Genomic DNA, 14,129 nt, shown 5'->3' with positions numbered 1-14,129 from the left:
GTCCAAGAGACATCTGTGATATAACATATTCCTCCTCTAATATATCTTATAAGATCTGTGATATCTTAATATAAACTATACATATTCCTCCTCTAATATCTCCTCATATACTTTATGTCTAACAGACATCTGTGATATCTTGACATATAAACGTAATAATCACATGCTCACCCTTCTCCTTCGTCTCGCTGGGCAGCAGCTACTTTTAATTATTATTATTAGTCGTATTCTTAATAATAAGAATAATGGGCCTCATGCAGAAATACGTTCCTAATGTTTCCTCTTACATTTCTTCCTAAATTAATTCCTAAGAGAAGTCGAGTCAGATTCATGAAATGTTCTTAAAAGGTAGAATTGTTCGTAACTATGTTCTTATGATGATGAATCACAATCCTTGTAATTTGAAGGGGTGTGCCAGTTAATCCTAATTACCATAGTGAGCCGCTCCACCAATCCCTGTATAAGGCATGACTGCATGGCTCTGCCTGCAGTCACACCTGTGTGTGATTGCTGCACACAGAAATAAAGTTGAGAGAATGAAGTAAAGAGTACCTAAACTAAAGTCTAAAGATGGTTGAACACCAGACTCCAAGCATAAAAATAAAGAAATCAATAGTTCTGTGGAGGTACTTCTGACGTGAACAGCAAATTATTTTATTTAATTAATGAATGTATTTTTTTTATTTATCTCACATTAATCAACATATCACCACTAGACATCAATGTAAATTTGCTGAAATTAGCATGTTATCCATATTTCATGTTCAGGAGTAGCGTTAGTAGTGGATATAATTTTTTTTATTACTGACTGGTGGGTGGATATGGAGGGTCTTTAAGGTAGCAGCTGTTTGGTATGTAAAGGGGTGGAAATAGGGGTGTGGTGGGTGATATGGTGGTGTAGGGGGCTGTGTGGGGGGTATGGGGATGGGTATGACGGGTGGGTATAGGGGGGCTTTCAGGTAAGAAGGGGACAGGAAAATGGGGGTGTGGCGAATGTCGGGATATGGGGGTGGGGGTATGGGGGGTCGATGAGGGTGGGTTGGGTGGGCGGTTATGGGGTGGATATGGGGCTTGGGCTTCAACTCAACCGGATCCGTTTTTGTTAGATTGTAATTTCAGACCCGTTGAGGGTCAATTACCCCCAAATTGACATGCATTTGGCTGCAGACCCCCACCTGGACATATTTTCTGCGAGGGAAAAATGTTCAAGATTTATCTAAATGTTTTGAAAATAGCCGATCTACAAGCTCAAAATGGCCAGTAATGGGACGCGTTGTGAGCTAGATCGGCTATTTTCAAACAAAGTATAAAATAGGGTTAAAGTGATTAAACTGTTCTTCGTCTGCTGTGGACCCCCTGGAACACCCTCAAGGACCCCTGGGGTCCCCAGACCACACTTTGAGAACCACTGCTCTAAATTTATGATAAAAATATTATTGTAATTTAAATCATATATTATACAACTGTAGAATTGAAGAAACTTTGGGAATAAACATATTACACTTAAGAACTCAAAGCCCACCCTAAGAGTGCTCTTCAGTGTGTGTAGATTCTGTTCTTACTTAAGAACATATCACAGCTAAGAAAACATTGGAGTATACCAAAATCTTCTTAAAAACTTCTTAACTCATTGAGTGCCAATGACGTGCTGCATGAGGCCCATAGAATACAGAGAGACAGTGTAGTGTCTCAGTAAACTATAGGATCATAGAATACAGAGAGACAGTGTAGTGTCTCAATAAACTATAGGATCATAGAATACAGAGACAGTGTAGTGTCTCAGTAAACTATAGGATCATAGAATACAGAGAGACAGTGTAGTGTCTCAATAAACTATAGGATCATAGAATACAGAGACAGTGTAGTGTCTCAATAAACTATAGGATCATAGAATACAGAGAGACAGTGTAGTGTCTCAGTAAACTATAGGATCATAGAATACAGAGAGACAGTGTAGTGTCTCAGTAAACTATAGAATCATAGAATACAGAGAGACAGTGTAGTGTCTCAGTAAACTATAGGATCATAGAATACAGAGAGACAGTGTAGTGTCTCAGTAAACTATAGGATCATAGAATACAGAGAGACAGAGAGACAGTGTAGTGTCTCAGTAAACTATAGGATCATAGAATACAGAGAGACAGGGTAGTGTCTCAGTAAACTATAGGATCATAGAATACAGAGAGACAGTGTAGTGTCTCAGTAAACTATAAGATCATAGAATACAGAGAGACAGTGTACTGTCTCAGTAAACTATAGGATCATAGAATACAGAGAGACAGTGTAGTGTCTCAGTAAACTATAGGATCATAGCATACAGAGAGACAGTGTAGTGTCTCAGTAAACTATAGAATCATAGAATACAGAGAGACAGTGTAGTGTCTCAGTAAACTATAGGATCATAGAATACAGAGAGACAGTGTAGTGTCTCAGTAAACTATAGGATCATAGAATACAGAGAGACAGTGTAGGGTATAATGTGGACCATCCCTTAATATAAAACAAGCTTTTAACCCCAGGTATAGTTTGGCAGGGATATATTTGGGGCTATTACAACAGGTCAAACATAAATATAGCACATTTCTGCCTATCTTATTTATTGAATTTAGTTTTATTCAATCTAAATCTATTCCAACTGCTTTACAATGTACAATTCACACACATTCACACACATTCACACACATTCACACACTGACAGCAGAGCAGGGACGTGCAGAGGGATTTGTAGAGGCAGGGGCTGGGATTTCTAAACGGCCAGATTCATTTTTTTGCATTTCTACACAGATTTAGAATATCTCATTTTAAACTAGTGTGTGCTCACTGCAGCGAGCACACACAGTACCATCACCTCACATTGTGGAGATGATGATGTTCACTGGGGGAAGATGAATAACACAGGATGTCTCGTCATATACATGAACCCTCTCTCTCTCTCTCTCTCTCTCTCTCTCTCTCTCTCTCCCCCCCCCCCCAGTGGTTTCCATGGTGATTGTCTCAGCAGTTCCAAACAGTGGTGATGTTAAGAGAGGTAAGTCTGTCTGTCCATCAGATGATCAAATTATACACAAACATCACAGAACTGTAACAACAAATACAGTTTTGATTTGAACATCCAGAACATTAAATCATCTTTCTTCTCTCTCTCTGCTCCACAGTCTCTCTCACGTTCAGTCCTGACAGAGCTCAGTTCCTTAAACATGAGTCTGTCATTCTGAGCTGTGAGGACAGACTGTCTGACTCTACTGTCTGGAGTGTGAAGAGAACAGACATCAGAAACAGAACCTCACAGTGTGGTGGTGCTGATGGTGGTAAGTGGGGGAAGATGATCAACACGGGATGTCGTGTCAAGACCATGGAACCTTCACTAGATACTGGTGTTTATTGGTGTGAGTCTCCAGAGGGAAAGAGTGACTCTGTTCAACTCACTGTAACTGGTACGTTCAATACATCATCAATTTAGTGTTCTGTTAAAGGACCACTTCACCCATTTTATCTTCATATAATTGGTCCTCACTAATGCTCATTATAATATTATATTATATCTTATCTTCAAATAATTGGTCCTCGCTAATGCTCATTATAATATTATATATCTTATCTTCATATAATTGGTCCTCACTAATGCTCTTAACTCCACTGATTACAGTATGACAGTATGATTTGACAAAAACGCTTACATTTGGGGAAAGTCAAAAATGGTGGTGTGCTCCTTTAAAGAGTCTTTCCTGATAAAACCATCATGTTGAGATGATGCAGTTCAGACTGATGTAATACTTTTTTACTTTTTTTCTGATGTTATTTATCATTGTTCAGGTGGAGCTGTGATCCTGGGGATGCCTGTACTTCCTGTGATGGAAGGAAGTGATGTCACTCTGCACTGCATGTCCAAAGACAAGACAACTGGTAAACCATCCTCTGACCGTCCAGCTGGTTTCTATAAAGATGGATCCCTCCTCAGCACTGAGTCTACAGGACAGATGACCATCCACACTGTTTACAAGTCTGATGAAGGATTCTATAAGTGTCTCATCTCTGACCTTGGAGAGTCACCAGAGAGCAGGATGGATGTGAGAGGTGAGATCCTTGTATCACAAACACACACTTTATATGAAGACTGAGAGGCTGTGCTGATTGGTCAGCTGCTGTATAAACCCTAGGGCTGATATGACAGCTGACCAGTGCAAGATTAACGGAAGGGCTTTAGGTGCTGAAGCACAGGGGCACCAACCTTGGGGGGGGGGGGGGGGCAGCATAGTGTGAATATGCGTTCAAAGTTTGACCGCAATCGGGCGCTGCGTTCATGATTTGTGGCATTTTGCCACTACTGCAAACTTTAGATGTGAATCTTAGCCAATCAGGATGGAATATGAAAAATCAAACATATCCACCTTGATCACATGACTATAGAGATCATGTGTACCGATTTGCGTGAATTTTGGATTAAATCGGAAGGAGTAATATAAAAAAAAAAGTTTTACATAAGTCGGCCTCCTGGTGGCGCTATCAAAGGCAGACGTGAAAAATGTAGAGCAAAGGTTTTTCCTTGACGTCTAGGGAGCGTGCATACAAAGTTTTACACAGATCGGTGCAGTTAGAGGTAAAAACACGAATCGGCCTGTTATAGCGCCACCATGAGGCTGATTTGAAAAATCAATTCAAGTGGCATTTCTTCCTCTGCATAGTGGGAATGTGCATGCAAAATGTCACGGAAATTGCATGCTGTGTTCATGATTTGAGGCATTTTGTTCAAAACAGAGCACTCCTTTAAACTTTGGAAGCCATTTTAGCCAATCAGGATGGAATATGAAAAATCTGAAAGACCAGTTTCTATAATGACTATAGAGATACTGTGTACCGATTTGCGTGACGTTTGGACAAAATCTGTAGGAGTACTGTCAAAAAATGTGTTTTGCAAAAAGCGGCCTCCTGGTGGCGCTATAACAGGCCCATGTGAAAAAATTGGGGCAAAGGATCTGAATTGGCATCCAGGCAGTGTGTGTGCACAGTTTCACTGCGATCAAGCCAACGGTGTCGGAGCTTAGCTGTTCACAGACGGACGGACGGACACACACACATACGGACGGACGGACAGGGTGCAAAACATACTCTCGCCATGGGCTGGCGGAGACAACTATCGCCGAAAAGCGCAGAAATTTAGAAGCATCGGCTGCTGAAGAAGCGCTAAAATGGTGAAACGCGGCGGTGAAGCGTACATTTTTCGCGTCCCCCCGCTGACAAAACGGTCCCGGGGGGCACCGAAACGGGTCGTAGCACTGGGCACCACGAAGGGTTAATCCAGCCCGGCTGCTGACCAGTCAATACAAGCTAAAGCCATATCTTCCCTAGGGGTCTAGGTCAGTTGACCAATGCAGCTAAAATGATTAGGTGAGGTCACACTCTGGATCTTAAAGGTGGGCTGTGTGTGGACAGTTCAGAAACCTGTGACATCATCGATGGGTATTCTAAATTAGAAACTACAGCCTTTCTCAACCTGGAAAGTTAGCATGCTGTAATAGAAGACATTGTTCTCACGTTAATTTAATGGGGAAAAAAAGGAGGGGGAGTTTGAAATGACCATCGATATCAAGAATATAAGACTGATATGACGGGTTAGGATAAATGCAGTAGACAACAACTAATTAATGATTCTCTCCCTCTCTCTCTCTCTCTTTCTCTCTCTCTCTAAACAAATAGACAAGGACCAACCTCCTCCCTCTCTCTCTCTCCCTCCATATTACTATCCTGTGATGTTGTCTGGAGTCTCCATGGTTCTGCTGATCCTGGGTCTGTGTCTGTGGAAGAAACACAGAGGTATACAAGACTTTGATTGATTGATTGATTGATTGATTGATTGATTGAATACTTTATTGGTCAGAAATGTAAACAGCATGTTGTACATTAAGACATTAAAAAAGGATAACACAATAAGTCCTGGGGACTAAACAAAACATTGATTTGTACAAACAGAAACTTTCCCTTATGTGCCATTATCTAAAGTGTGTGTGTGTGTGCGTGCGTGCGTGCGTGTCAGGCGGTAGGACAGACAGACAGAGTGCAGATGTGACGTATGCTGATGTGAGAGTGAAGCAGGCCAATCCTCACAGGAAGAAGAAGAGAGGTAGAGTCTCTCTACACACTGAGATCACCATCATTGTTTACATCTCTGTAAGGCGTGGTTGGCCGTCTGTGAACAGCTAATCTTCGGCATATCCGATTTTTCATTTTCCATCCTGATTGGCTAAGATTGGCATTTAAAGTTTGCAGGATTGTCACATTTTTGGTTATTATTATTATTATTATTATGGTCCTCTCTAACATCAAACAGTGAACACATAGTGAGTGTTCATACAGAGAACTGAAGCAGGGGAAGTTTGTTGTTCTTCACACCTTAAAACCTCAACTCATCTTTGCAATGGTCTCTTCCTTCTATCTCATTGTTACCATAGCAACCTTTAAGTCATGTGGTTACAGACATGTTTCGATATCACAAAAAATACACACAGGCACAGAATGAGTTGTTTGTTCACAAACTCATGGTGTGGTGGGGGTGCTATGGGGGGGGGGGGGTCCTCATGGGGTTGTGTGCGCTAGGGATCGGGTTTGAGGCCCAGGCCTGTGTGTCCTGGGCTAACCTGGGCTAACCTGGGCTAACCTGGGTTAACCTCGTAAAGTGTTGGACTGATGCCAAATGAAGAAGGATTACACACATCTAAAGAACATGGATTTATTTTGTATCTATAAACTGTCCAATGAGCATTGACTGGGATTATACGTCACGTTATGACAGGCCCGGATTGGCCGTCGGGAGGACCGGGACTATTCCCGGTGGCCTGCCTCCTTAGTGGCCTGCCTGTCTCTCTTTTTTTTTCATCAGGTCAGGCCAGCCAGCCACAGCCAGCGCAGCACTTAAGTGCTGCACCAAAAAAAAAAAAATCTCCTAAACTCAGGCCAGGCCAGTCAGGCCTGTTGTGTGACTGTCACAGATGGTACATTTTTCAAGTGAAATTGCTGTAACTTAACTGTAAAGGCCCCCCAAAGCCTTTACCGCGCGGCGGTTTTTCGTGCCCGCGCGCTTCGCGCGCGGGCACAGAGTGGCCTGACTGGGCGTATAACTCCCGGTCAGTTTTGGAGTCCCACTCCGGCCCTGCGTTATGACCAGGTGGACATGGGGCTGGCAGTGCCAGCAGCAGCAGCAACCAGGGAGGCTATGTTTAGGTAAGAAAGTAACAAACACAAGTCTTATTTAACGCTGGACAACTTGTAGTAATAACGTTGGCAAACAATTTTGCATTCGGGCATTTCGGGGCCTCGGTTTATGTACGGATCCGATGTGGGTACAAGATTCGCTCATGCTACAATATCTACTCGGGCTCCGTCGCCACGTCATGACGTTGGTCTTTTGAAAAAATATCATCGGCCAGAATTGTCTTATACCTCTGTGTTTCGGCCACAGTTTTCCCGGGGAGCGAGACCCGGATCCAACACACCCTAACCCTGGGCGACCCACCGTTCCGGAGGTATCGTCCGTTTTCTGCCGAAAATCGAAGATCTGAAAGATCTGAAAAAAACATGCCTTTTGACGGCCAGGGTCCACAGGGGTCCCCGTGGTGGCTGGGGGTCCACCGGGGTCCCCGGGGGTCCTCGCGGACCACCGGAGCTCTCAACACTTTGAAGAATTTTCATTTTTTCTGACAGAACCTCCAGGCGTGTCGCTCGGCTGCCCGACCCGTCCGAAGGGCCACCCTTCCTGGGTACCAGATGGGACGAGTGCCCCCCTCCCAGCTCTGGAGGTGTGCCTCGGAGCTCCAGGGGGGGTCCCTGGTTGTCCCTGCCCGAGCCCCGGAGCTACTCAGCAGAGGGGTAAGAGGGGGGGCCCAGGCTCGCCAGAATGGGGGCTCCTGGGGCGGGTTGAGATGGCTCACGGGCCGCCCGGATCTCAATGTGAAAAAAACTTTTTTTATGCAGGCTTGCTTCCAACAGTCAAACTTTTTTAAGTAAAAAAAGAGCAAAGATTTTTATCAATATTAGTATTGTTATTATCATTATTTTTATTATTATCATTATTATTATTACAATTATTATTATTATTATTATTATTATTATTATTATGGTCCTCTCTAACATCAAACAGTGAACACATAGTGAGTGTTCATACAGAGGACTGAAACAGGGGGAAGTTTGTTGTTCTTCACACCTTAAAACCTCAACTCATCTTTACAATGGTCTCTTCCTTCTATCTCATTGTTACCATAGCAACCTTTAAGTCCTGTGGTTACAGACATGTTTCGATATCACTATACATACGCCCATAGCCACTTCCACAGAAGTGTGTGTGTGTGTGGGGGGGGGGTTTATGTAGAGAGTCTGAAAACACACACAAACACACACACACACACACACACACACACACACACACACACACACACACACACACACACACACACACACACACACACACACACACACACACACACACACACACACACACACACACACACACACACACACACACACACACACATACAGTACTGTAGCTGACCTGACTATTTGACTATTTCCATTGATTCAGAAACTTGGCAGGAGTAATTTACATTGACCTCATCAAAGGCAATGTATACAAGTTATTGTTTTTAACTAATTACAATGCGTTAAGTGTGTGTGTGTGTGTGTGTGTGTGTGTGTGTGTGTGTGTGTGTGTGTGTGTGTGTGTGTGTGTGTGTGTGTGTGTGTGTGTGTGTGTGTGTGTGTGTGTGTGTGTGTGTGTGTGTGTGTGTGAGAAGATGTGACGTATTCTGATGTGAGAGTGAAGCAGGCTGCTCCTCACAGGAAGAAGAGAGGTAGAGTCTCTCTACAACACATAAACAACACTGTGATCACATACTTATTCTGTTGTTTACATCTCTGTTTTTATTAACCGATTTATGCAACAGTTTTAACATTTAGTGTTACTTTTGTTTTGTGTTTCCAGACCAGAGTTCTGCAGGACAAGTCATCTACTCCACTGTGCAGATCAACACAGGTCAGTCATAATGTACTCTGATATTCTCATAAACCACTGGACCAGGCCATGAAGGCTATGGCCTCCATTGCCCCTCAGTTTGGCTTTTCTGCCCCTCAAAAGATGATCTGCCCTGAGGCCACTGTTTTCTCCTCTGTCTCCTTCCTGTAGTCCACACACTACATCCTTCTGTAGAACAGGTCAGAGACGGACACAAAGATCTAAACTAGGCCCTTTACAAGAGAAGGATACATGCTGTAGAACTGAACTAGGCCCTTTACAAGAGAAGGATACATGCTGTAGAACTGAACTAGGCCCTTTACAAGAGAAGGATACATGCTGTAGAACTGAACTAGGCCCTTTACAAGAGAAGGATACATGCTGTAGAACTGAACTAGGCCCTTTACAAGAGAAGGATACATACTGTAGAACTGAACTAGGCCCTTTACAAGAGAAGGATACATGCTGTAGAACTGAACTAGGCCCTTTACAAGAGAAGGATACATACTGTAGAACTGAACTAGGCCCTTTACAAGAGAAGGATACATGCTGTAGAACTGAACTAGGCCCTTTACAAGAGAAGGATACATGCTGTAGAACTGAACTAGGCCCTTTACAAGAGAAGGATACATGCTGTAGAACTGAACTAGGCCCTTTACAAGAGAAGGATACATGCTGTAGAACTGAACTAGGCCCTTTACAAGAGAAGGATACATACTGTAGAACTGAACTAGGCCCTTTACAAGAGAAGGATACATACTGTAGAACTGAACTAGGCCCTTTACAAGAGAAGGATACATACTGTAGAACTGAACTAGGCCCTTTATGTAGCCCCCACAGTCAAATTAGCCAGAACCGGCGTGTGTAGTGGAACGCAGTGACCTGGGATTGAACCCGAGGCTCCCACTCGCCAGTCCGACGTGTTACCAGACATGCCAATGTCTGTTTCACGCCGGTTCTGTCTAATTTGACTGTGGGGGCTACACGTGCAACAGACCTGCCGCATGACTGGTAACACGTCGGACTGGCGAGTGGGAGCCTCGGGTTCAATCCCAGATCACTGCGTTCCACTACAATCACAAGAGAAGGACACATACTGTAGAACTGAACTAGACCCTTTACAAGAGAAGGACACATACTGTAGAACTCAGAGATGCTCACAGGCCTGCGTCCTGCGTCGCTGACGCACATTATTGAGAAAGGACGCATTCATGACACCGTCGTGGCGTCCATGGGACGCACTACAGTTTGTCACCAACAACAGAAAAGAATATAAAAGAAATTTGCGGTAAAATATTTTTTACCGCAAATATTTTACAAATCCACGGGACACCACCATTTTGCATGGCCGCATCCTATTTTATAAACAATAAAATCCACGTAGAAATCGTCTTAGAAAGACGATAGAAATAATAATAATACTCCACGGACGGCGCCATTTTGCGCATGCTCAGACCGAATTATTTTGGGTAACACTTTTGCGTATAACACAACAACGTCTCTGTGCCGTGACATGAGCAGACCTGATTGTATGGGTAACACATTTAACAAATGTGAATTAAAAATAAACTCTGATTAATGTTGTTTGTGGTGTAACATGCCACCAAAAAAGATACTGAAGTGAATTTTTGTGGGACTCAAATATATACTCAAAAATATCCCTGGGACCCATCTAAAAGACCACCCTTGGGGACCCATTAGATTGAAAACCTAGCAACATCACTGAGAACTGAACTAGACCCTTTACGTAGATCGCCAAAAAGGTGACAAAGAGGATGATCAAAAACAGCTACTGTACATCTAAGGTCCTCTTCCAGGTGCAAAAGCAACTCACACACTGTTGGGCCAACAGTTACAGAACAAAGTAATCAGACAAAGAACAGAATTACAGTTCAATCTATGTCACTGTCAAGATTGTGAATTGTGAATCCTCCTCATATCAGTCCCCGGACTCTATTTTTGGCACATCTAAATCCACACCCGCTGTCCACTAGCCGTGAATTTCGGCCCATTACCCGTGAATTAGGGATAAGGGAGCTGGCACTGTCCCTAAACGCTATTTTGCGCCCACTATACCCGCTATTCATTATGCCGACTCCACTATTTGCGCCTGGAGGTGTGGCTGTGGGCATGTTGTTGTATTATCCCCAAAATTGCTATTTGACCACACACGTTTGGTGTAGTGGAATCTAAAACCACCCGCAATGCCAACTTGGTTTGGTAGAGCGCGCCTGCAATGGATGTATGGAGACGGCCAGGGTGCAGCACGGCACAACATTCAAAGGATCCCTCTCTCTACTAATGCTCATAGAATAGGACACATGAGCACTTCAAACCTAATTTTAGGGTCTAAATTTATGTTTCCGTCTTGGCCATAAAAAATGGTCAAAAATGGGTTATTAGGGGGTTACGACATTCTGGCATCAACTGTTTTATTGTGTTTGTTTTTAGACCAGAGTTCTGCAGGACCAGACATCTACTCTACTGTGCAGAAACACACTGGTCAGTCACAATGATTTATTATTAAGGGGCCATGGCCAAAGGGCCGTGGACCCTTATTGCATCTCTACACTTTCACTATTATTATTACGGGGCCAGGCACTTCAGTGCCAAGGCTCCGTTTTGTTATTGGCATTATTCTGTCACTTCTGCCACTTTTCGCAGTTCTGGCTTAACCGTGCTGTCGCTTTTTACGAAACTCGGCCATATGGTACAATACAAAATATAACTACTTGGCTGTATGGCATTCTCAATAAGACACTGACCTCTTTGTGTCACTAATTAAATGATATTTGAAAGATTCAAAACACTTGGTAAAACTTTGGGTTAGAGATATGTTCCGGTCGGGAATTGAACTGGTGACCTTTCGATCCACAGCTCCCCCTTCCGCCTCCCCCACAGCTTTTCCTCCCTCCTCCTTCCCCTTTTTTCCTCTTCTTCCCCCCGCCACCCAGGCTATTGTTCCCCAGCTTTAGCTCAATCACTACTGTGACAGCCTGTGAGTCCGAAGGCTGAGAGTTCGATTCCTGTCTATGGCCATGGGTTGAGGTGTCCATGAGTAAGGTCCTTAACCCTTAGCCACCATCCCTCAGCTATTGAGAATGCTCATTTGTTAGTTGCATGGGCTGCTTTGTCTCAAGTTCAATCTTCAAATTTCAAATTTCTACGTCTTATTGTGCTATTGTTCCATATCGCTTTTTGCCTATCATGCTATGGCCCCGTTTATCGCTGCTTGCAGCTATATTTTTCTTTTGTTTTTGTTTGTTTGGACAGGACAGTACATATTAATGAACACAGCAACTACATACAGTCAATCCATAGTCCCTACATGTAACAATGACACCAGATATTGCAGGAAAATCTAAAAAACACATATTTCTGCCATGTAATCTCAAACAATGAAGATCACAACAAGGAAAAGAGTACAGAGTTTTCAACAAATACATAATTTGTGTCATAATGTAATGTTACACTTTATGTTTAATTGTTTTATTGTTACAGATGCAGATGTTTGAGTGAAGAAGACAGGAAGACTTCTAAATGCCTGGTTACTGCCTGAAAAACACACACACACACACACACACACACACACACACACACACACACACACACACACACACACACACACACACACACACACACACACACACACACACGTCCTTCAGTAGAAGTGTGTATTTTTAGTGGTAGCCTATCGTAACATGTCTGTAATCACAATAGCATTGCTATGCTATATAATTGCCCCCACTGGGAGGACGTAGAACCTTCGTTCTACTCCTCCCTCCCAACACTCCCCGCTGACAGGTGCCGCCCCCAGCCCGTAGGAGTACATGTAATGACCGATATCATATCACCCTCCCCGTCCAGCTTCCCTCCCCTGAACACGGGCCAATTGTGTTCATGTAGACGCTCAACAAAGCCGGATGCACCACGGTGGATTTGAACCCACAACCGCCCTGGTGGTGGGCAGGGACTTTACCACTGTGCCACCTCAGCGCCGATATTGTCCTTCTAATGCAGTGACAATTTAAGGACTTTTAAGACCTTTTTAATACCTAGAAAGAAAAGAAGAAAGAAATGAAAAAATACCAAACTATACTATAAACACTGCTCAAACATTGGCCAAATTGTCAAATAATATAAGAAAGAGGCAACCATTTTTAAAATAGACAATCTACAACCTCAAACCGCCTCGCGTTGATCGGCTGTTTTCACAATATTTATCTGTGGAACCGAGTCAAACTAACAGACAATTCCAAGTGCTTGTCAGGGTGGGGGGTCCCCAGTTCAAATACGATTATTTTGGGGGGCGTTCAGTAGCATTAGGTGGCTTGATGTACAAGTACATCCTCTGGACATGATGCTAGTAGTGTCACAGAGACTTACCCCCCAATCCAACCCCTGATGCTGAGTGCCAAGCATGGAGGCATTGGGTCCAATTTTCAGAGTCTTTAGTATGACCCGACTGGGGAATCAAACCCCAATATCCCACTCTCAGGGTGGACATGTCGATGTCAAGGCCACTGAGCCACACACCAGACATAGGATCTAAATGTCTCAATAGACACAAACAACCACCAATGTTATATTGTATTTACATACTCTACAATACAAATTGAAAAAAACAAAAAAAACATTGTATCTACAAAAAAGGTTACAGCTTTAAGGTCCTTCAAATGTGTTTCAAAAGGTTGTTTCCTAAAAAATCTCTCATAAAGCGTGACAATTCTGTCTTTCTCTCCTGAATGATACAGGACCGAGCTGTTCTGGTTGCAGGGGGCGCTGTTGAGGGTATTTTAAGTGAAGCATTTTATTATGTATTTGTTTTGGGAAGCTCAGTGGGAACAGCGTTGCCCAAACACACTTTCTTAGTTTTGTCATTAAACATAAACTAACTGCTTCACAGTGGTGCTGGTTACAACAAATGCAGGTGTAAATAAGAAATGCGCTTAAAAATCTATATTTTTATATCACAGTGGTGTAAGTAATGTGCTCAATTTTTTTTATTTTAATACACACAGATATGTTACTTGCAGGACATATTTCAACATTTGTTTTTCATTTCATACATCTTTTTTTTCCCCAATACATCCTCTTTTTGTCAGATATGTTTCCTACATTGTTATGACAT

Source organism: Gymnoscopelus braueri (genome assembly GCF_963280865.1).
Source record: "Gymnoscopelus braueri genome assembly, chromosome: 6".
NCBI lineage: Eukaryota > Metazoa > Chordata > Actinopteri > Myctophiformes > Myctophidae > Gymnoscopelus > Gymnoscopelus braueri.
Note: the sequence above shows the minus strand (reverse complement) of the source record.